Source organism: Somniosus microcephalus, chromosome 17, assembly GCF_052327205.1.
Source record: "Somniosus microcephalus isolate GS21.2 chromosome 17, FLI_Smic_1.0, whole genome shotgun sequence".
Taxonomy (NCBI): domain Eukaryota; kingdom Metazoa; phylum Chordata; class Chondrichthyes; order Squaliformes; family Somniosidae; genus Somniosus; species Somniosus microcephalus.
Window position 1 is genome coordinate 90,916,335 of NC_141003.1, and position 22,049 is coordinate 90,938,383.

At 46.5% G+C, this 22,049-nt stretch overlaps 1 protein-coding gene across 6 annotated transcripts in view; it reads left to right on the forward strand.

Moving 5' to 3' along the window:
- Positions 1-22,049, forward strand: part of LOC147105921 (semaphorin-3A-like) — a 553,051-nt gene that overhangs the window by 62,162 nt on the left and 468,840 nt on the right. For 3 of the 6 annotated variants that reach the window (XM_086010849.1, XM_086010841.1, XM_086010843.1), the window contains exon 2: positions 15,638-15,803. The exons of the other annotated variants lie outside the window; for them this stretch is intronic. The gene's annotated coding sequence lies outside the window, so the exon portion shown is untranslated. The remainder of the gene's footprint in view (positions 1-15,637; positions 15,804-22,049) is intronic. 6 annotated transcript variants of the gene reach the window in all.

The window sequence follows — 22,049 nt, forward strand, 5'->3', positions numbered from 1 at the left end:
GCATCTGGCGGAAGGGCATCTGAGCCTCAGGCGCCTTACCCCAGCCTCGCAGCAGCCACTGGGCAGAGCTTGCGAAGGAGCAGCAGGCCGGGCAGGGGAGGCAAAAGGCTGGCCAAGGTCTCGCCCTCGCGGGCCACTCAGTAGAGGGTGTGGGCAGCTTTCCTTTAATATGGCGGTGGCCATCTTTATTTTGCCCATGGTTCTGCTTTTGGAGGGCTTATTTTTTGCGTTAGGCCGACGTTGAGGCCCGGTTTGAAGAAAGGTGGAGTGACTCCTCCCCAGTTTGTGGGAGTGAGTCGTTTGTTGGGCTTTTTGTGGGGCCCGTTTATTGTTTTTGGGGATTCATGTGGGAAGGGCTTTTCATTTTTGTGCAATAAAAAATTATCTTTATTCATGCAGTCTCCATGGTTGTTCTTCTTAGTGTTTGTTGGCTTCACCGGCTGAGGGCTTGCGGAGCGGCTGCATTCATCTTCCCTCATGGCCCCTGGCCATTCCCTGACAGGGGGCTTAGAAGTACCGTGTAATAAGGTGGCGTCGTGCGGCCCTTGGCCCTGGTCGCTCCCTCCTGGGAACGTACTCCTGCTCCTCCTCCTCCTCATGCTCCTCCTGCTCCTCCTCCTGAAGTGCTGGTCCAACGTCAGGTGGCAGTGCCTGAGTCCTGCGGATAGCCAGGTTGTGTAGCATGCAGCAAACCACCACAAATTGGGAGACCCGGTCCGGCGAATACTGGAGAGCTCCTCCGGAGCGATCAAGGCAGCGGAACCGCTGCTTGAGGACCCCAATAGTTAGCTCGATGATGTTGCGGGTGGTTTGATGGCTCTCGTTGTAGGCCTCTTCAGCAGCGGTCCTGGGCGCGCGGAGCGGGGTCATGAGCCAGGTGCACAAAGGATAGCCTTTGTCCCCGATGAGCCATCCTCTTGGGGGAGGCTGTGCCTGGAACATGTCATGCACAGTACTCTGCCGCAGGATAAAGGCATCGTGGCTGCTGCCTGGGAAGCTGGCATTGCCTGCCATGATGCGCTGCTTGTGGTCACATACCAGCTGCACATTCAGAGAATGGTAGCCCTTCCTGTTGCGATACTGCTCGCCATGCTCCAGAGGGGCCCGCAAAGCCACATGCGTACAGTCAATGGCGCCCTGCACCAAGGGGAATTCCCCGAGTCTGGCAAATCCCAATGCGCGCTGATGCTGGCTCTCGAGGGCCATGGGGAAGGAGATGAATTGGCTTCTCCTTCTGAACAGTGCTTCGGTCACGTGGCGGATGCAGCGATGCACGCCATACTGGGAGATGTTTGCTATGTCCCCAGCAGCGTATTGGAAGGAGCCGGTGGCATAGAAGTTCAATGCCACCGTCACCTTCACTTCCACCGACAGAGACGTCCTGCACCTGAGCTTTGGCCGCAGATCTCGGCGAAGCAGGTGGCAGATCTCTGCAATCACCTCCTTTCGGAATCGGAGCCTTCTAACACATCGCGCGGCACTCATGTTTAGGTAGGAGCGCTGCTGGCGGTATAGCCTGACTGGGTAAGGCCTACGTGGCCGACGCCTGTAGCCCCCTCTGCCTCTAGCCAGGGCTGCCCCTCTCACAATGCGTCTGCGAGCCCTACGGACATGGCGCTGCAGCTCCGCGTTGGCACCCCATGCAGCCCCCATCAAATCCTGGCAAACAGTCTAATTTCCAAATGGCCACTTGCAGCGCTATGGCCTGAGTCCAAAAATACCTGGCTCTTGCTGCTTGAAACCAGTTAGCTATCCTCCTTGTTGTGTCTCCAGAAATGCGTTGCACAAGACTGTTTTCTGAAAAAAGGCTGGCCTTTATACTGGAGAGGACGTTCCCTTTAATTAGCGCCCCCCGGGACCCGCGCTGGTTGTGTTGCGTTCCTTTTTCCAAACGCTCCGGCCGCCCGCCGCACAATGGGGCGGTCCGACTGAAGTTTGCAATCGGGGCGGCCAAAGGGCGTTGCACGAGGATGTGACGTCATTTTCTGCGCGCGCATCCGGGCGGGCGCTAAACTTTGCGCCGGCGCTAACGGGCAACTTAATTTGGGGCGGGGCGCAAACTGCGCTGCGCCCGGGCGCTACACGCATAGCGCCCGGAAATCACTTCTCTTAAGGCGCTAACTGCTGGCGCAAGCGACTGAAAATCTAGCCCTAACTTTTTAACTGTTTTTGCGTAGCTTCCATGAACGGTGTTATAAGGAGATAGGTGTTCTTAGAGTCTTAGGGCTAGATTTTCAGTATAGACAGTTTTGGGGCGCTAAGCTTAGCGCCCGCCCGAAGTTAGCGCCCGCCCCAAAGTAGCGCCCCGTTGCCGGAAATTCAGTGGCTTCGCCCTAAGAGGTTGGTGGAGCGCTAAAAGAGGCGTTCCACTAGTATCTTTAGGTGCTAAGCCGGCGGTGGAGAGCGCAACACCCGAGCTCGGGCGCAGCGCACGGCAGACACTCTGGTGCCAGTGAGCTCTTAAAGGGGAAGGGTGCATGTGTTTTTTTCAAAGGCAAAGTCTGGGGGGGGGGGGGGGAAAGAAAGAGGAGGAGGAGGAGGAGGAGGAGGAGGAGGAGGAGGAGGAGGAGTGGTGATGATGTGGTGGTGGCCGGAAACATAAATACACCGTTCACAACAACACACTGGATACTTCCACACAACACATGCAGAGTGCCTTTTATAGGAGTGCCCTTTAATTTGCGCTCCCCAGGGTGTGTTGCGTTCCATTTTACAAACGCTCTGGACGCCAGCCGCACAATGGGGCGGTCCGACTGAAGTTTGGATTCGGGGCGGCCAAAGGGCGTTGCACGAGGATGTGACGTCATTTTCTGCGCGCGCATCCGGGCGGCCGCTAAACTTTGCACCGGCGCTAACGGGCAACTTAATTTGGGGCGGGGCGCAAACTGCGCTGCGCCCAGGCGCTACACGCATAGCGCCCGAAAATCACTTCTCTTAAGGCGCTAACTGCTGGCGCAAGCAACTGAAAATCTAGCCCATAGAGTTTTACAGCACAGAAAGAGGCCCTTCGGCCCATCGTGTCTGCGCCGCCCATCCATCCCTGTCCAGTCTAATCCCATTTTCCAGCATTTGGTCCATAGCCTTGTATGCAATGGCATTTCAAGTGCTCATCCAAATGCTTCTTGAATGTTGTGAGGGTTCCTGCCTCCACCACCCTTTCAGGCATTGAGTTCCACATTCCAACCACCCTCTGGGTGAAAAAGTTCCTCCTCAAATCCCCTCTAAATCTCCTGCCCCTTACCCTGAATCTATGCCCCCTTGTTATTGACCACCCCACTAAGGGGAAAAGTTCCTCTTTATCTACCCTATCTATGCCCCTCATTATTTTGTACACCTCAATCAGGTCCCCCCTCAGCCTTCTCTGCTCCAAGGAAAACAACTCCAGCCTGTCCAGCCTCTCTTCATAGCTGAGGCGCTCCATCCCAGGTAACATCCTGGTGAATCTTCTCTGCACCCTCTCCAAAGCAATCACATCCTTCCTATAGTGAGGCGACCAGAACTGCACACAGTACTCCAGCTGTGGCCTCACCAGCGTTTTGTACAGCTCCATCATAACCTCCCTGCTCTTATATTCTATGCCTCGGCTAATGAAGGCAAGTATCCCATATGCCTTTTTAACCACCTTATCTACCTGCTCCGCTGCCTTCAGGGATCTATGTACATGTACACCAAGGTCCCTCTGACCCTCTGTACTTCCTAGGGTCCTACCACTCATTGTGTATTCCCTTGCCTTATTTGTCCGTCCAAAATGCATCACCTCGCACTTTTCAGGGTTAAATTCCATTTGCCACTTTTCCGCCCATCTGACCAACCCGTTTATATCGTCCTGTAGCCTGAGGCTTTCCTCCTCGCAATTTACCACCCCACCAATTTTCGTGTCATCTGCGAACTTACTGATCATACCTTTTACATTTTCATCCAAATCATTTATGTAGATCACAAACAATAAGGGACCCAGCACCGATCCCTGAGGTACCCCACTGGACACAGGCTTCCAGTCACAAAAGCAACCTTCGACCATCACCCTCTGCCTCCTGCCACTCAGCCAGTTTAGGATCCAACGCGCCAAGGCACCCTGGATCCCATGGGCTCTTACCTTCTTGATCAGTCTCCTATGCGGGACTTTGTCAAAAGCTTTACTGAAGTCCATGTACACCACATCCACAGCATTTCCCTCATCCACCCCACTAGTCACCCCCTCGAAAAATTTGATCAGATTTGTTAGACATGATTTCCCCTTAACAAAGCCATGCTGACTATCCCCGATTAATCCTTGCCTCTCCAAGTGGAGATTAATTTTGTCCCTCAGAATTTTTTCCAATAATTTCCCCACCACAGATGTTAGACTCACTGGCCTGTAATTCCCTGGTTTATCCCTGCTACCCTTCTTGAATAATGGTACTACGTTAGCTGTTCTCCAGTCCTCTGGTACATCCCCTGTGGCCAGAGAGGTTCTGAAAATTAGTGTCAGAGCCCCTGCAATCTCCTCCCTTGCCTCCCACAGCAGCCTGGGATACATCTCGTCCGGGCCTGGGGATTTATCCACTTTTTGGCCCGCTAAAACCGCTAGCACCTCCTCCCTCTCGATGCTAATATGTTCAAGTATGTCACAGTCCCCTTGCCCGATTTCTATGTCTGCATCGTCTTTCTCCATAGTGAACACAGATGCAAAAAATTCATTTAAAACCCCGCCTACATCCTCTGGCTCTACACACAGATTGCCACTTTGGTCCCTAATGGGCCCTACCCTTTCCCTGGTTATCCTCTTGCCCTTAATATACTTATAAAACATCTTAGGATTTTCCTTTATTTTGCTCGCCAGTGTTATTTCATGGCCCCTCCTCGCCCTCCTAATTTCTTTTTTAAGTATGCCCCTGCACTTTTTATACTCCTCTAGGGCTTCTTCTGTCTTTAGTCTTTTGTAACTGCCAAAAGCCCCCCTCTTATTTCTAATGCATTTTTGTATATCCCTTGTCATCCAAGGTTCCCTTTGCTTGTTGGTCCCACCCTTGACCTTTACAGGAACATGTTGGCGTTGTACTCTCTCTATTTCCCTTCTGAAAGTCTCCCACTGTTTTGATGTGGATTTTCCTATAAGCAGCTGCTCCCAGTCCACTTTGGCCAGATCCTGCCTTATCATATTAAAATCGGCCTTCCCCCAATTTAGAACCCTTATTTCCGGGCCGTCTTTGTCTTTTTCCATGACCACCTTAAATCTCACCGAATTATGGTCACTGTCGCCAAAATGCTCTCCTACTGACACTTCCACCACTTGCCCGGCTACATTCCCCAGAATTAGGTCCAGTACCGCCCCCTCTCTTGTAGGACTTTCTACATGTTGGCTCAAAAAGCTCTCCTGGATGCACTTTAAGAATTCTGCACCCTCTAAGCCTTTCACACTCTGACTGTCCCAATTTATATTGGGGAAGTTGAAATCCCCCACTATTATTACCCTATTATTTTCGCACTTCTCGGAGATTTGCCTACATATCTGTTCCTCTTTCTCCCCCTGACTGTTTGGGGGCCTATAGTACACTCCCAGCAAAGTGCTTGCCCCCTTTTTGTTTTTAAGTTCTACCCATATGGCCTCATTAGAGGAACCCGCTAATATATCATCCCTCCTTACAGCAGTAATTGACTCCTTAATTAATATTGCAACACCCCCTCCCCTTTTACACCCCCCTCTGTCTCGCCTGAAGATTCTATACCCCGGAATATTGAGCTGCCAGTCCTGACCCTCCCTCAACCATGTCTCCGTGATAGCAACAATATCGTACTCCCATGTGTTCAACAACAACTTCAGTTCATCCACTTTATTTGCAAGACTCCTTGCATTAAAATAAATGCCTTCCAGCCCTGCCATATTCTCTTTTGCCTTCACATATTTGCTCTGCCTTCCCAGCTGACTTGTTTTTCCCTCTGTATTTGGCCGTAAATCACCCCCTACTATAGCTCCACTCTGTACCCCAACCCCCTGCCAAGTTAGTTTAAACCCTCCCCAGCAGTGCTAGCAAACCTCCCCACAAGGATATTGGTTCCCCCCTGGTTCAGGTGTAAACCGTCTGACTTGTACAAGTCCCACCTTTCCCAGAAGCAGACCCAGTGATCCAGGAAACTAAAGCCCTCCCCCTTGCACCATCCCTTTAGCCACGCATTCATCTGTTCTATCTTCCTATTCCTATACTTACTAGCACGTGGCACCGGGAGTAATCCAGAGATTACAACCTTTGAGGTCCTGCTCCTTAATCCTTCACCTAGCTCCCTAAATTCTTGCTGCAGGACCTCATCCCTCTTTTTACCTATGTCGTTGGTACCAATGTGGACCACGACCACTGGCTGTTCTCCCTCCCCCTCCAGAATGCCCTGCAGCCGCTCAGTGACATCCTTGACCCTGGCACCAGGGAGGCAGCAAACCATCCTGGATTCACGTCTACGGCCACAGAAACGCCTATCTGTTCCCCTTACTATAGAATCCCCTACCACTATTGCTCTCCCACTCTTTTTCCCCCCTTCCTGGGCAGCAGGAGCACCCCCAGTGCCAGGAAGTTGGCCGCTGCTGCCTTCCCCTGGTGAGTCATCCCCCTCAACAGTATCCAAAGCGGTATACTTGTTTGAAAGGGGGATGTCCGCAGGTGTTCCCTGCACTACCTGCCTGCCTTTGTTGCTCCGCCTGATGGTCATTGAGTTGCTTTTGGCCTGACACTTTTTTACCATTCCTGTCATATTTAGCCTCCCCCCCTCCTGCCCCCAGCCAAGCACCCATTGAATGTACTTTACATGAGTGCGCGGAGAAGGTGACTGACATCTAGAATCACCTCTCCGAGCAGTCACTAGGGGAATGCTCACCGCAGAATCAGGGTAAGTGCTGTGCACAATCTCGTATCCATATCAAATCTCAGGAAAATTGACTCCATCTGTACTATAGAATCCTTTAAGATGACAACATTCCCGAAATGAACAAAGCACGTTGGTGTACCCCAGGAATCCGCTGAGAATTCTAGGGAGAAGTTGGCTGAAAAGGAACAAAGCCATAAACATAACACACACTCGACTTAAAGAAAAGGCAGTGGTGACGTTATACAAATACTTGTGTGAAATTCCTTTGCTATTGTAATGAAAAGTTAAACCATTTAGAATCATTTTTCTGTTGTAATACGAACACATCTTGGGCAGGAGTGTCCGTGAGGTTGGGCTGGTTTTTTCAGCACAATTTGCCCGAAATCAGCCAAACTGGCGCAAAAGATCGCGGAATTTCAAACGCAAATTGCGTTCAGCGCAACTCGAGTTTCGGCGATCTTTCGCGCCGGTTTTAAAAACATCACGTTGGAAGCTGGCCCCGCCCACAAAACCGGCCCCACCCCCCGGGTGAATTAATCACCGCGGCGACTTTACGCTAATTGCACTCGTTTGCGAGTCCTCAAGGAGGCTCCAAAAATTAAGCTGGAACTTTTGGCCACAAGGGCACTAAAGACAGGTTTTGAAAGCTTTGAAATTAAAAAAATTTTTACTAAGGAACTGACTACTGTACCCCAATGTAACTTGCAAATGGTTCTGTATCGTGATTTAAAGTCATTTTCAGTGATTTAAAGTCGGGCTACTCACAGGTGGTGGACTGGACACTGATTAAAAATGATTATTTTTTGCGATAAACTCATTTTCAGCGACATTAATAAAACCGCACCAGGTTCCTGCCCTCCAATTACTCAAGGAATAGTTTTTAATGCAAATTTTTTTTAAATCCTCTTCTAAAATACTGCCCGATCACGTTGGTTCATGGCAAATTTTGCAGTCGACAATATGCAAATGAGGTTGAGCCGAAACTTGAGCAAAAATACCACTTCCTGAAACTAGTGCAATTTGCGCTGGGATCAGCGATTTCACCCTCAGCGGAAGCTCTTGGTGTTAAGTGTTTAGACTGTAATATCACACAACGTAAGTTCTAGGCTTATTTGTCAGCCTATTCTGTCTGAATTTTAAAATGTTCTCCTTGTATTAATGAACTATTGATTGCACAATCTACTCCAGATGATCAAGAATAATTCTAATCTCAACGTTTCATTTGCTTCTCAGCATCCACTCACTAATCATTTACTAAAAGCAAAGAGCTACGGATTCTGGAATTCTGAAATAAGAACAGAAAATGCTGGAAACACTCAGCAGGTCAGGCAGCGTCTGTGGAGAGAGAAACAGACAATTAATGTTAGAGCTACAGACCCTTCTTCAAAACAGGGTTTGAGTTTTGAACTTGTCTGTTGTCCACAGATGCTGTCACACCCGATTTTTCCAACATTTTCTGTTTTTATTTTCTAATCCGATGAATATAAGATTGCTCACTACGGAGTGAAATTCTCCTGTCCAGTTATTTACATTTTCAGTGTTTGTTTCATTGCCTTGTCTTATTCAAAGCCAGCAATATATTAGAAGTCTGATGCATATTGTTTTTAAAGAGTCTCATATTTCACACATCAAACTTTTACTCTTGTTCCATATCACATTTGTCAACATTTCATTCCTGAGTTAGGGTTTGATTGCAGAACGATCTCTGAGAAGAGTAGCACTCTTGAATTGGCATTACTTGAGTTGGAATCCATAATAATGCAATTCTAATATTCATATTAAAAATAATATATAACCTTTGCAGTAGAGCAATCCTGCTCCGACTCTGCCAGGGTCTGTTGCAAGGGTCAGAGCCAAGACGTGAATATTTGTGTATAAGCTAGAATCTGAGTCTTCCTCTGACAGCAAGTGAGGATAGTCAGCATGGAAGGCGAGATAAGCTCACTAACTCACAGTATAAGAATTCTTTCAATGGGCTTCTTGACGACTCAATGGTGTGAGCAAGCACAAAGCATCAGCCGTAGCTCAGAAGTAGCACTCTCGCCTTTGGGTCAGAAGGTTGTGGGTCCAAGTCTTTCTCCAGAGACTTGAGCACATAATCCAGGCTGACACTCCCAGTGCAGTACTGAGGGAGCGCTGGACTGGCAGGAGTGCCATCTTTTAGATGAGACATTAAACCGAGGTCCTATTTGCTCTCTCAGGTGGATATAAAGGATCCTATGGCACTATTTTGAAGAAGAGCAGGGGAGTTCTCCCCGGTGTCCTGGCCAAGATTTATCCCTCAACTAACATCACTAAAACAAATTATCTGTTTGTAGGAGCTTGCTGTGCGCAAATTGGCTGCGGCGTTTCCTACATTACAACAGTGACTACACTTCAAAAAGTGTTTCATTGGCTGTAAAGCGCTTTGGGACGTCCTGAGGTTGTGAAAGGTGCTATAGAAATGCAAGTTTTTCTTTTACTGACTAAGAAGATTCTAGGTTTTATCCTTGTTGTATGCCGTTTTTTTAATTAACTCATTTGGGGCGGTGGTGATGATTGAAATTATCCAGATTCACACATGTGATTGCATTGACAAACATACAGGCACAGAGGCTGGGTGAGGACAAGTCATAATTGCGTTCAATAAAAAGAAGAAAATCGGTTTCATTTTTATTTTAAAGAAAACTTTAATTTGAGAATTTAGAAGAACTTGCATTAATCCAGCGCCTTTCACCACCTCAGGACATCCCAAAGCACTTTACAGCCAATGAAATATTTTTGAAGTGTGGTCACTGTTGTAAATACTGTGAATAATGGCCAATCCCAAATCAAAAAGAACATTTCTTGACAAACTATCTGTGGATAAGAAATGATGCAGCGGATTAGTATACTGTCCTTTCACCCCTGCAATCCAAGCTAGACAGACGGAATGAACACTCTCTCTAATAGCTGTCAGGTTTCTAAGTCAAATTTCTTATAGGCATAACTCCATGCCAAGATATGAACATAATTTAACCCTAATCAGTGCTAAATGGCTTGTGAAGGAAATGGAGTAATCTGTACTAGTGATAGGGGAAATATTCGGAGGGTTGGGATTAAGACACATTTTAAGGTGATTAGCAAGAGCTTTGCACCTGTCTGACCTGTACTGTAGCTAACCTTGAACGTCTGTAACACTAACACTGTTTAAACGTTGGTAAAACTTTATTCCCAACACAGACATCCCTCACCTTGATGTACATAAATAGACAAGGAACTCAATCAGACAGCAGTTGTTAGCAGAAGCCGTGTCTCTTTAGACACCAGCTGCGTGTTGCTGAGGTCATACATCCTTAATCTCAGATTTATAGTGTAGCTCTTTTCTATTTTCCATTTAATCTGGGTCTCACAGATTTAACCTTGCCAGACTATATGAGGTAAAGTGCCTTGTGCTGGCTGCTCAGTCTCGGGATGCCTGTGTGGGGGGTGTCACTCATTCCCAGGGTGCTTTCATTAAGTATTGAATGACATTTTCAGATGTCAAAATTTCTATCAAAAATTTCATGTAACATCTGAAAACATATTTGTCTGTGATATTTCAACACCGCAAACTATAAACCGAACTTGGGAATCATCTGGGCCCATAAAATAAACCCTTGTTTGCTGTGTACTTGGGCCAGACTAAATAAATTGCCGTCTTTTTGCTATTTTTGGTACTGGAATCCTTCTCCACCTCTCAAAGTTTTCGACTCAGGTCTCAAGAGGCAAGGACCAGTATTTCAATCCACTCGAACAGCTAATCCTATTCCTCATATTAACAAACTGTAATTAATGGTTACACACTATTAATCAATTTTGATTACACAAAGTCACAGCAACCCTTGTTTCTGGGAAATGAAGGTTACTGGCATCTCAGGGTTAGTTAATTAAAGTTTGTTTTATGTTGGAGACAAATGGCTCACGGCAAGTTTCAGCGCAATAATAAACTGTTCTAATAATGTCATAAACCATGAAAATAAAGTTGTACTGGTTCATGAGCATTATGGAGACTGAATCACTGCTATTAGCATACTGCTGGTTATTGGTTTTCCTGTGCAATAAATGTATTAAATAAACTGTATGAAAACATTGATAGACATTCCTCTCAAGAAAAAGACTTCTTTCACTCGGGTGTTGCAGTAACAATTATAGATCGCCCCTATTGAGTGTCGCCAATGTTTATCCATTTCATACGGGTGAATGTCCTGGGTTGTTGTCATTAGAACGATACTGGAGTCAATGGGATCGATCTTAATATGGTCCACTCGAAGACAAATCACAGGTCTTTTACATTTGCTTTCACAAATAGACAAGAATAGAAGAGTACTCACTGACGTGTGTCATTATATATGAACCAAAGTATATATTAGTAAAATATATTCTGTGTAAAATCTATCCTATATATAAAAAAAAGACTTGCATTTTCCAGCGCCTTTCATGACCACTGGACGTCTCAAAGCCTTTACAGCCAATGAAGTACTTTTTCAGGTGTAGTCACTGTTGTAATGTGGAAAATGCAGCAGCCAATTTGCGCACAGCAAGCTCCCACAATAATGATCAGATAATGACCAGATAATCTGTTAAGAATCAGATAACAGTGATGTTGGTTGATAAATATTGGCCAGGACACCGGCGATAACTCCCCTGCTCTGTTTTGAAATAGTGCCACGGGATCTTTTAGCTGAGAAGGTCTCAGTTTAACGTCTCATCCAAAGACGGCACCTCCGACAGTGCAGCACCCCCTCAGTACCGCACTGGAGTGTCAGCCTGGATTATGTGCTCAAATCCCTGGGTTGGTACTTGAACCCAGTAGGCGAGAGTGCTACCCATAGAAGAAACTGTGAGATGGGAAATTATTAAAAGTGGTATCTGGATTTAATTTGTGTAATAAACATCAGATAAGTGTAAATTTTCATATAATAACAGTGATTTTTGATTGATGAGAATATCATTATTTTCTAAACAGTCTACTTATTGAATATCTGGCGTGTTGGGCTGGCCTTGATGAATTCACTCCTGTGGTGAGAAAATGTTATTTTAAACACCCGTCTTAGAGCTAAACCATTAATCCAGAGCAGAGACAAAGAGAGGTGACAATGTGCTAAAGAACGAGGTGATAAAGCAACAGAAGATCCATAATATAGAAGACCCGTGTGGTGACAATGTCACAGTAGCACCTAACAATGCCTTCTCCCTCCTGTGACAAACACAACAAGGAACAATTGAGTGAATTGTTTTTCAATGGTTATTAAATGTAGTCAATAAGTACATGTGGCCTTTTTGAGCTATATTATAAATTTTGCGACAGTTTTCTTTAGCAGGTTAATTGGACTGCGTGGAATAAAGTAAACCGAATATGCAGGAAGAATTGTCCGAAGCCTCCATCTGTTACTGATCAATCGGAGCCATTTTTGAAACCTTGTAGTCAATAGTTTGATGTTGAAATCAATGGCTGCATGGCTCAGAGCATGAAACCATGTGTTAGGAAAGTGTCTGAACTTCTGTCCAGCAAATGTTTGTGGCACAATCTCCCCAACCACAAGGGTTCAAGTTTCCTTAGCAAGCTGTGAAATGTATAAAATCAAAGGAGATTCAAATACAAATGTGCTCAAAGGGGCTTGGTTGACAATTTATTTTTACACTAACATGCAATAAATTTTTCAGCGTGAAATGAGATATTGTAAAGCAAAAATGTTTGGTTTCTGAAGGGACAGAAGGACAAGGATTAGTTAGGGAAGTTTGGATTTATTGAGTTGGGCAGCTCCACAATATAAAGTAGTCTGTGCACAACTAAATAGGATAGCTGTATTAAATGTGTTACGGTGTTGATCCTTGACAGAGATCGATAGATTTTTGAATATTAAGGGAATCAAGGGATATGGGGATAGTGCAGGAAAGTGGAGATGAGGTAGAAGATCAGCCATGATCTCATTGAATGGTGGAGCAGGCTCAAGGGGCCCAATGACCGACTCCTGCTCCTATTTCTTAGAAAACTATTTGTGTTCCAACTTACATCCAAGTTGTGATTTTTGACTTTAACATCCTTACCTAGGTTCTCCCCAACCAGGGGGGGAGGGGCTGGGGGGAAGACCTGTACAGGTCAGTAATGTAGAAACTCCATTGCTAACCTGTACAGATGGGCGTAGAGCCTCTTATGTTTAACGTTAGTGGCATTTCCACTCCTACTGAACCTCAGCAAATCACCTCATGAGGTGCGTCTAGTCTGCTTGGGTGGTACGAGTAATGTGGTGTTTGTATTGCAGCAGCGTGGGGCTGCCAGCGTACCAGTAGGATATTACTGGCTCTGAAGCCAACAGGTTTGGAGTTCGTTTTCAGACATCCCGATCCTCTGCTATTAGAGTCTGGGACACATTGACGAGGGTTGAATATTAACAATTCTTTCAGTTGAACAGCGTGCAAATAGGAAGATTATACCGGAGGTCCCTATGGGATGTTCCTGCTCACATCAGGAGCAAGAGATTTATATCAATGAAACCAGATTTCCTTTAGATGAAGTTACATCAACAACAACAACAACTTGCACCTTTAACGTACTCCCCAAGGGGGTGTGTTATAAACCATCCTGCACTTAAGCAAAATTCGACATATTTAAGCTGACTCTGTTATTTATAGAACATTCCCTCATATGTTAGATTTGAATTGTTATTTCACAATAATACAAATGAAATCAGATTTAGAATTTTCATGCATCTCTATACTTCATACGTGTGAACACGTGATGTATACAACATCATTCTGTAGGTGACACACAGTGCAACCCGAGGACTACTTACAGCCATCCTCCCTTCCTACACCCCTGGTCTTTTCATTTATTTCCTCTTCAGCTGTCAGCTGTGGCTCAGTGGGCAGCACTCTCACCCCTGAGTCAGAAGGTTGTGGGTTCAAGTCCCACTCCAGAGACTTGAGCACATAAAACTAGACTGACACTCCCAGTGCAGTGCTGGGGGAGTGCTGCACTGTCGGAGGTGCCGTCATTTGGATGAGACGTTGAACCGAGGCCCCGTCTGCCCTCTCAGGTGGACATAAAAGATCCTGTGGCACTATTTCAAAGAAGAGCAGGGGAGTTCTCCCCGGTGTCCTGGGGCCAATATTTATCCCTCAATCAACATCAATAAAACAGATGATCTGATCATTATCACATTGCTGTTTGTGGGAGCTTGCTGTGCACAAATTGGCTGCTGCGTTTCCTACATTATAACAGTGACTACACTCCAAAAAAGTACTTCATCGGCTGTAAAGCGCTTTGAGACGTCCGGTGGTCGTGAAAGGCGCTATATAAATATAAGTCTTTCTTTCTTCCTGTGGAGAGGTGTCTAGACTCCATTCAGCAACTGCTCAGGGCAACACATTTGAAATCAGGAGCTCACCGTATGTGATAGTTGTGGCTGCACATCCGTAATCCAACCCTCCATGGTGCAGCATTGCTGAGAGCAGCCTAAGGCCAGACAGTGTTCAGATTACAAAGGCCAAAGACTGTGGATGCTGGAGATCTGAAATAAAAACAGGAATTTCTGGAAATTCTCAGCAAGTCAGGCAGCATCTGTTGGGAGAGAAACAGAGTTAACGTTTCAGGTTGGTGACATTTTTGTCAGAATCCGGCGGAAGATCACTGACCTGAACCGTTAATTCAATGATCAGATTAATTGATCTCAATGCAGCCAAGAATAGCCAGAGCACGAAAGAAAGAAAGAAAGACTTGCATTTCTATAGCGCCTTTCACGACCACCTACGTCTCAAAGCGCTTTACAGCCAATGAAGTACTTTTGAAGTGGAATCACTGTTGTAATGTGGGAAACGCGGCAGACAATTTGCGCACAGCAAGCTCCCACAAACAGCAATGGGATAACAACAACAACTTGTATTTATGTAGCATCTTTAACATAGTAAAACATCCCAAAGTGCTGCACAGGAGTATTTTAAGACAGAAAATTGACATCGAGCCACATAAGAAATTAGGACAGATGACCAAAAGTTTGGTCAAAGAGGTAGGTTTTAAGGAGCATCTTAAAGGAGGAGGGAGAGGTAGAGAGACGGAGAGGTTTAGGGCGGGAGATCCAGAGATAATGACCAGATAATCTGTTTTAGTGATGTTGACTGAGGGATAACTATTGACCAGGGCACCGGCGATAACTCCCCTGCTCTTCTTCGAAATAGTGCCGCGGGATCTTTTACATCCACCTGAGAGAGCAGACGGGGCCTCGGTTTAACGTCTCATCCAAAAGATGATTCAAGCTTTGGCCCCACAGGCATAATAATTGCATTGGTTTATAACTAATTGCAGTACTTTGCCTCTTATTTCTGAGAGTCTCCCAATATCCTGCCATGAATTTAAATGAACAAAGTGTAAAGAGATTTTACAACCGATTTTAAGAGAAATGATAAAAAAAATTTAGAAAATGTACTTCCAAACCCTTCAGCCAATATCCAACTGGTAACTTTGGGCCGGGTATCACTGCATCAGTAATTATTTTAAAAAGATAATTAAGCACTGTAAAAAGGCACTTCCAGTAATATGTAACATGTTTTGTCGCGTGCTTTATGAGGCTTTCAATAGCCCTGCTTCAGTTTGCATACACTTGTTGTATAAATTGAAAGTGTAATGACTACATGTCATGCTGACACGCGTTCTGTTAATTTTCATAAATCATGTCCTGTTTGAGATGTGCATTCAAAATTTAATTAAAAGTCAATCATTTGCAACAAACAAAAGGCCAAGTTATTGCAAATGTTATTGTTTCGGTTCCATTGATTTTCTTCTTGGTTTCCCGATGTCCTGTAGGAATTACGTCGAGCAATGTTCTGGTCTGTGGAACAGTCACACAAATCAAATGTAGCCGGGTCTGAGCCAACACAGCCTACGTTTGACCATAACTTACCTTTCACTGATAGTGCAGAGCACTTGAGCCCGTGCGGGGAACTCATTTCTTTCTGTGCAGGTGCATTTCGTGAGTACCTTCCTGTATTGCATGTTAAAAGTAACAATTCAAGCTTATAATAGATAAATCATAAAGCGTTGTACTTAGCTTCAGTCAGTGGGGAACACAGCTGTAATTGTTGTGTTAAAGACTGTGAGAAGTGAGGTGAGGGGCTATTGTGTTTAAATTCACTCTTGTGTATGTTATTCCAGTTGCTTCTTAGTGATTTCCTGCTTTCTTCTGCCGCATGGCTCCGAGCAAGTAAATTATCCTGGGATTTCTCTAATTGGAGTAAATGGCCCACACCCAGTTACTGCAAGTGCCCAGTGAGTGAAAAGTAAAACAACTGTATCAATATGTAAACCGCTGGAAAAAATAAATATTATAATCAAAGGAGAAAAGACTTGCATTTCTGTAGCGCCTTTCACCACCTCAGCACGTCCCAAAGTGCTTTACAGCCAATGAAATACTTTTAAAGTGTAATCACTGTTGTAATGTAGGAAACGCGACAGTCCCTGTCCCAATTTGTGCAAAGCAAGCTCCCACAAACAGCAATGGGCTGATGACCAGATCATCTGCTTTAGTTGCTGGCTGAGGGATAAAATATTGGCCAGGACACCGGGGCGAACTCCCCTGCTCTTCTTCGAAATAGTGCCGTGGAATCTTATACACCCACCCGAGCGAGCAGACGGGGCCTCGGTTTAATGTCTCATCTGAAAGATGGCACCTTCGACAGTGCAGCACTCCCTCAGTACTGCCCCTCCGACAGTGCGGCACTCCCTCAGTACTGCCCCTCCGACAGTGCAGCACTCCCTCAGAATTGCCCCTCTGACAGTGCAGCACTCCCTCAGTACTGCCCCTCCGACAGTGCGGCGCTCCCTCAGTACTGCCCCTCTAACAGTGCAGCACTCCCTCAGTACTGCTCCTCTGACAGTGCAGCACTCCCTCAGTACTGCCTCTCCGACAGTGCGGCACTCCCTCAGTACTGTCCCTCCGACAGTGCAGCGCTCCCTCAGTACTGCCCCTCCAACAGTGCAGCACTCCCTCAGTACTGCCCCTCCGACAGTGCGGCGCTCCCTCAGTACTGCCCCTCCAACAGTGCAGCACTCCCTCAGAACTGCCCCTCCGACAGTGCGGCGCTCCCTCAGTACTGCCCCCCTGACAGTGCGGCGCTCCCGAAGTACTGCCCCTCTGACAGTGCGGCGCTCCCTCAGTACTGCCCCTCCGACAGTGCGGCGCTCCCTCAGTACTGCCCCTCTGACAGTGCAGCACTCCCTCAGTACTGCTCCTCTGACAGTGCAGCACTCCCTCAGTACTGCCCCTCCGACAGTGCGGCACTCCCTCAGTACTGTCCCTCCAACAGTGCGCGCTCCCTCAGTACTGCCCCTCCAACAGTGCAGCACTCCCTCAGAACTGCCCCTCCGACAGTGCGGCGCTCCCTCAGTACTGCCCCCCTGACAGTGCGGCGCTCCCTCAGTACTGCCCCTCTGACAGTGTGGCGCTCCCTCAGTACTGCCCCTCCGACAGTGCGGCGCTCCCTCAGTACTGCCCCTCCGACAGTGCGGCGCTCCCTCAGTACTGCCCCCCTGACAGTGCGGCGCTCCCTCAGTACTGCCCTTCTGACAGTGCGGCGCTCCCTCAGTACTGCCCCTCCGACAGTGCGGCGCTCCCTCAGTACTGCCCCTCTGACAGTGCAGCACTCCCTCAGTACTGCTCCTCTGACAGTGCAGCACTCCCTCAGTACTGCCCCTCCGACAGTGCGGCACTCCCTCAGTACTGTCCCTCCGACAGTGCGGCGCTCCCTCAGTACTGCCCCTCCAACAGTGCAGCACTCCCTCAGAACTGCCCCTCCGACAGTGCGGCGCTCCCTCAGTACTGCCCCCCTGACAGTGCGGCGCTCCCTCAGTACTGCCCCTCCGACAGTACTGCACTGGGAGTGTCAGCCTGGATGTTCCGCTCGATCTCCGGTATGGGCCTCGAACCCACTGCCTTCTGACTCGAGCGAGAGTGCGACCCCCTGAGCCACAGCTGACACCTTAGAGACAAGTACCCATTTTGAAACTCATTTATTCCCATCATTGAAAAGCTGTTCATCAAACACAATATAAGGATATCTTTTGCTGTTTATTTTATTGATTTTTTTTTTAAAGCAACTCACCCTGAAATGGCCCAATGCTGATCTGAATGTAATTATTTCCTGTGTGTGGTGCTTTGTTTTGAAGTTACTGATCCTCATTTGGATTTCTGTAGCCCCTTTGACACTTGGGAAATGTGTATGCTTCAAATTAACATGATCCACATCAACTGTGATTCCCAACCTGTTCATACATGCTTTGAGTCAGTAACCATCACCTCTGTTTTGTGTTACAGAAGCTCTCAATACCGTCCATATTTTGATACAGTTCAAATTGCAACTCTGCTAATAATTAAGATCAAGGCTTTGAATTGAACTGTGTGTTACTGGTAATGGTGCACAAAATGCCTCTGTATAGTTTAAAAGAAAGACATTAACCCATTTAAAATAACTCGGTTCACGTCTTCATTCGAACGCTGCAGGGATAGCGGAACCTTTGGAGCTGGGGACTAGGCACACGTCAAAGACAGTGAACAGGCCACAAATGATTTTGCAGAATCCAAACTCCACATACACAACAGTAAGGACCTGTAAAAGTGAGACCTTTATATACAAAAATGAGGTCTCCTATACACGTAAAATCTTTCCCCCTCCACCCCCCATCTTCAAGCCGCTCTTCCTTTCCTCTCTACCCTCCCCCTCATAGAAACATAGAAACATAGAAGGTAGGAGCAGGAGTAGGCCATTCGGCCCCTCGAGCCTGCTCCGCCATTTAATGAGATCATGGCTGACCATCCAAATTCAGTACCCTGTCCCTGCCTTCTCCCCATATCCCTTGATCCCTTTAGCCTTAAGAAATATATCTAACTCCTTCTTGAATATATTTAATGAATTGGCCTCAACTGCCTTCTGTGGTAGAGAATTCCACAGGTTCACCACTCTCTGGGTGAAGAAATTCCTCCTCATCTCTGTCCTAAATGGCTTACCCCTTATCCTTAGACTGTGACCCCTGGTTCTGGACTCCCCGACCATCGGGAACATCCTTCCTGCATCTAGTCTGTCTAGTCCTGTTGGAATTTTATACGTTTCAAGTCCCTGTCCTCTCCTGCACCAAAGCTCCAAACCTTGGATCCATCAGCTCTCGAATCCTCCTAGGCCTAGAGGTGTGGTAAAGGTTGGTTTAAAAAGACAACTCCCTAATTGGTCAAAATCCACCATTCAGGGAGCAGCCTTTTCCCATCCTCGAGCCCTGGGTTGTTTAAAGAGGTGAAGAGGCTTTGTGCACAAGCGCTGCCAGGTAGAAAGGAACTCGCATGGGCCTCGTGGGTTGGGTAAAAGGAGCTTGTGGGTCGCATTTGCCTCATGGGCCACATCTTGAACACCCCCAGAATAGTGGCCAAGAGAATTTCATATCAACACGTTAACACATTCATTCCTGATAGCGACAGAACGATTTCAAAGTTCTGTGTTTGAAGCTATTCCAGGGAGCCAGTAAACCACACCGGGTATACTTTGCTCAAACTGATTAATTCGTTTAAAACGTTGCTGTTTTATCACTGACAGCAGCTCCAAAGTTTACAAAAAATGGGGATTGCAAAGTGGTGCTCGTCCACGGAGAGTAACGTACGCCAGGGGAGAGGTGGATTTGGGCCTGTCCTCTAATGGTCGCATAATTACAAAGTAGCTTGGAGGCTCAGGCCGACATCTTTTTCGAAACCTTTCTAAACGACTTCAGCAACTGGGGCATGTCGTGGGCCCATCAAATAGCTGCTGTTTATGAATTTAAAGCATTCTTGGCTTGAAGTGAATCTGAGTGCAGTAGAAATCATCCTATTACAGAAGCAGTTCAAGCAGTGTTTCTGTGAGATTATTGCTGAGATATTGTTTGGACCTGCTTATAACTCTATTTATATTGCATCAGGCATGAATTTCAAAAGTCAGATGAAATAAACAGTTGCCCATTTAATGGGTTTTGTTTAAAGTGAGGTTTGTGAATTGCACTGGTGTACGTGTCTCAGGGCTGATAACATGCTCCTGAAGTGTGGTAGTGGGAGAGTTGCAGTACTGCGAGCGCATGAAGCAAAGGCGCACATTCTCTGGTTTCAGCAGCTCTTAAAGGGCCATTGGTCAGCTTAAAGCTTAATTGCAACTGAGGGCTAGAAGTGACTGCAGCAAGACCAGGATGTGATATAGCTGTGGAGGTCCTGCTGTAGGAGGTACTGTACAAAGGAGTGAAGGATTTACTTATAATTCTACCCCCTCTAAAGAATAGTGCAAGACCTTTAAAGATTTTTTTAATTCATTCACGGGATGTGGACGTCACTGGCAAAGCCAGCATTTATTGCCCATCCCTAATTGCCCTTGAGAAGGTGGTGGTGAGCCACCTTCTTGAACCGCTGCAGTCCGTGTGGTGAAGGTACTCCCACAGTGCTGTTAGGGAGGGAGTTCCAGGATTTTGACCCAGCGACGATGAAGGATCGGCGATATACTTCCAAGTCAGGATGGTGTGTGACTTGGAGGTGATGATGTTCCCATGCACCTGCTGCCCTTGTCCTTCTAGGTGGAAGAGGTCACGGGTTTGGGAGGTGCTGCTGAAGAAGCCTTGGCGAGTTGCTGCAGTGCATCTTTTAGATGGTACACACTGCAGCCATGGTACGCCAGTGGTGGAGGGAGTGAATGTTTAAGGTGGTGAATGGGGTGTCAATCAAGCTGGCGGCTTTGTCCTGGATGGTGTCGAGCTTCTTGAGTGTTGTTGCACTCATCCAGGCAAGTGGAGAGTATTCCATCGCACTCTTGACTTGTGCCTTGTAGATGGTAGAAAGGCTTTGGGGAGTCAGGAGGTGAGCCACTCACCACAGAATACCCAGCCTTTGACCTGCTCTTGTATCCACAATATTTGTGGCTGGTCCTGTTAAGTTTCTGGCCAATGGTGACCCTCAGGATATTGATGGTGGGGGGATTCGGCACTGGTTATGCCGTTGAATGTTAAGGGGAGGTGGTTAGACTTTCTCTTGTTGGAGATAGTCATTTCCTGGCACTTGTGTGGCACAAATGTTACTTGCCACTTATCAGTCCAAGCCTGAACGTCATACAGGTTTTGCTGTATGTGGGCACGGACTGCTTCATTATCTGAGGAGTTGTGAATGGAACGGAACATTGTGCAATCATCAGCGAACATCCCCATTTCTGACCTTATGTTGGAGGGAAGGTCATTGATGAAGCAGCTGAAGATGGTTGGGCCTAGGGCACTGCCCTGAGGAACTCCTGCAGCGATGTCCTGGGGCTGTGATGATTGACCTCCAACAACTACAACCATCTTCCTTTGTGTCAGGTATGACTGCAGCCAGTCGAACATTTTCCTCTTGATAGTGGGTGAAGGTAGCGGAGAGAATGAATAATGTCTGACCATTACCTGACCCCAGGAGCAAGTGAGGAAGAAACTTGCTGACCTTCAAAAGGTTGCCAAGGTAAGTGTGCTCACATTTTGTCACAGGGGGCCTCAGCACCCAACAATACTGGTTGCCTGTACTCAAAGACATCAGCACTATTGGTGTCCAGTATCATATTCTTGGTGTATTGTGAAAAGATTTCCTCTGTGTCCTTGTGTAGCAAAGTGGTATAAACCATATACACAGGTTTATGATTTAATTAAACATGGTGCATGGAGGAAATCATTGATCAGTGTGACTGCAATAGATGTTGTTATATTGCTGTAGTTTTGTAATTCCCATTTCTATCTTTATTTGAGATCGTTCTCCCCATACAAATTAGCGTAGATCCCAAGGGATTGAAAGTGTGCAGTGTGATATTAGTAATGATGAGTTAATGCATAATGCATTCATCTAAAATTCCTCCGTCTGCTATTTTAACAAAGGCACTAGTCCATTTATATTCCTTTGTGTGCGATTCAGAAACCTGCTTATAAAGAATAGGTTTATGTTTATGTCTCATAAAGGAAATCGCCCACAGTATACAGACGGATTAGTTCAACTATTATTTCAAATGGGTTAACATGTTTGTTAAAATGACAAACAGGTAAATGTTATTTGAATGTGTTATCAGGTCACTGCTGCAGCTTTCAGCCCATGGAATTCCGTGCACTGCGGGTGACCTGTGATGGCTTGTTATTTGGTGCAGCATTGCTCTGTCACACTGTACTTATTAACAACTATTAAGAGATTAAATATGATGTAATCTCATAA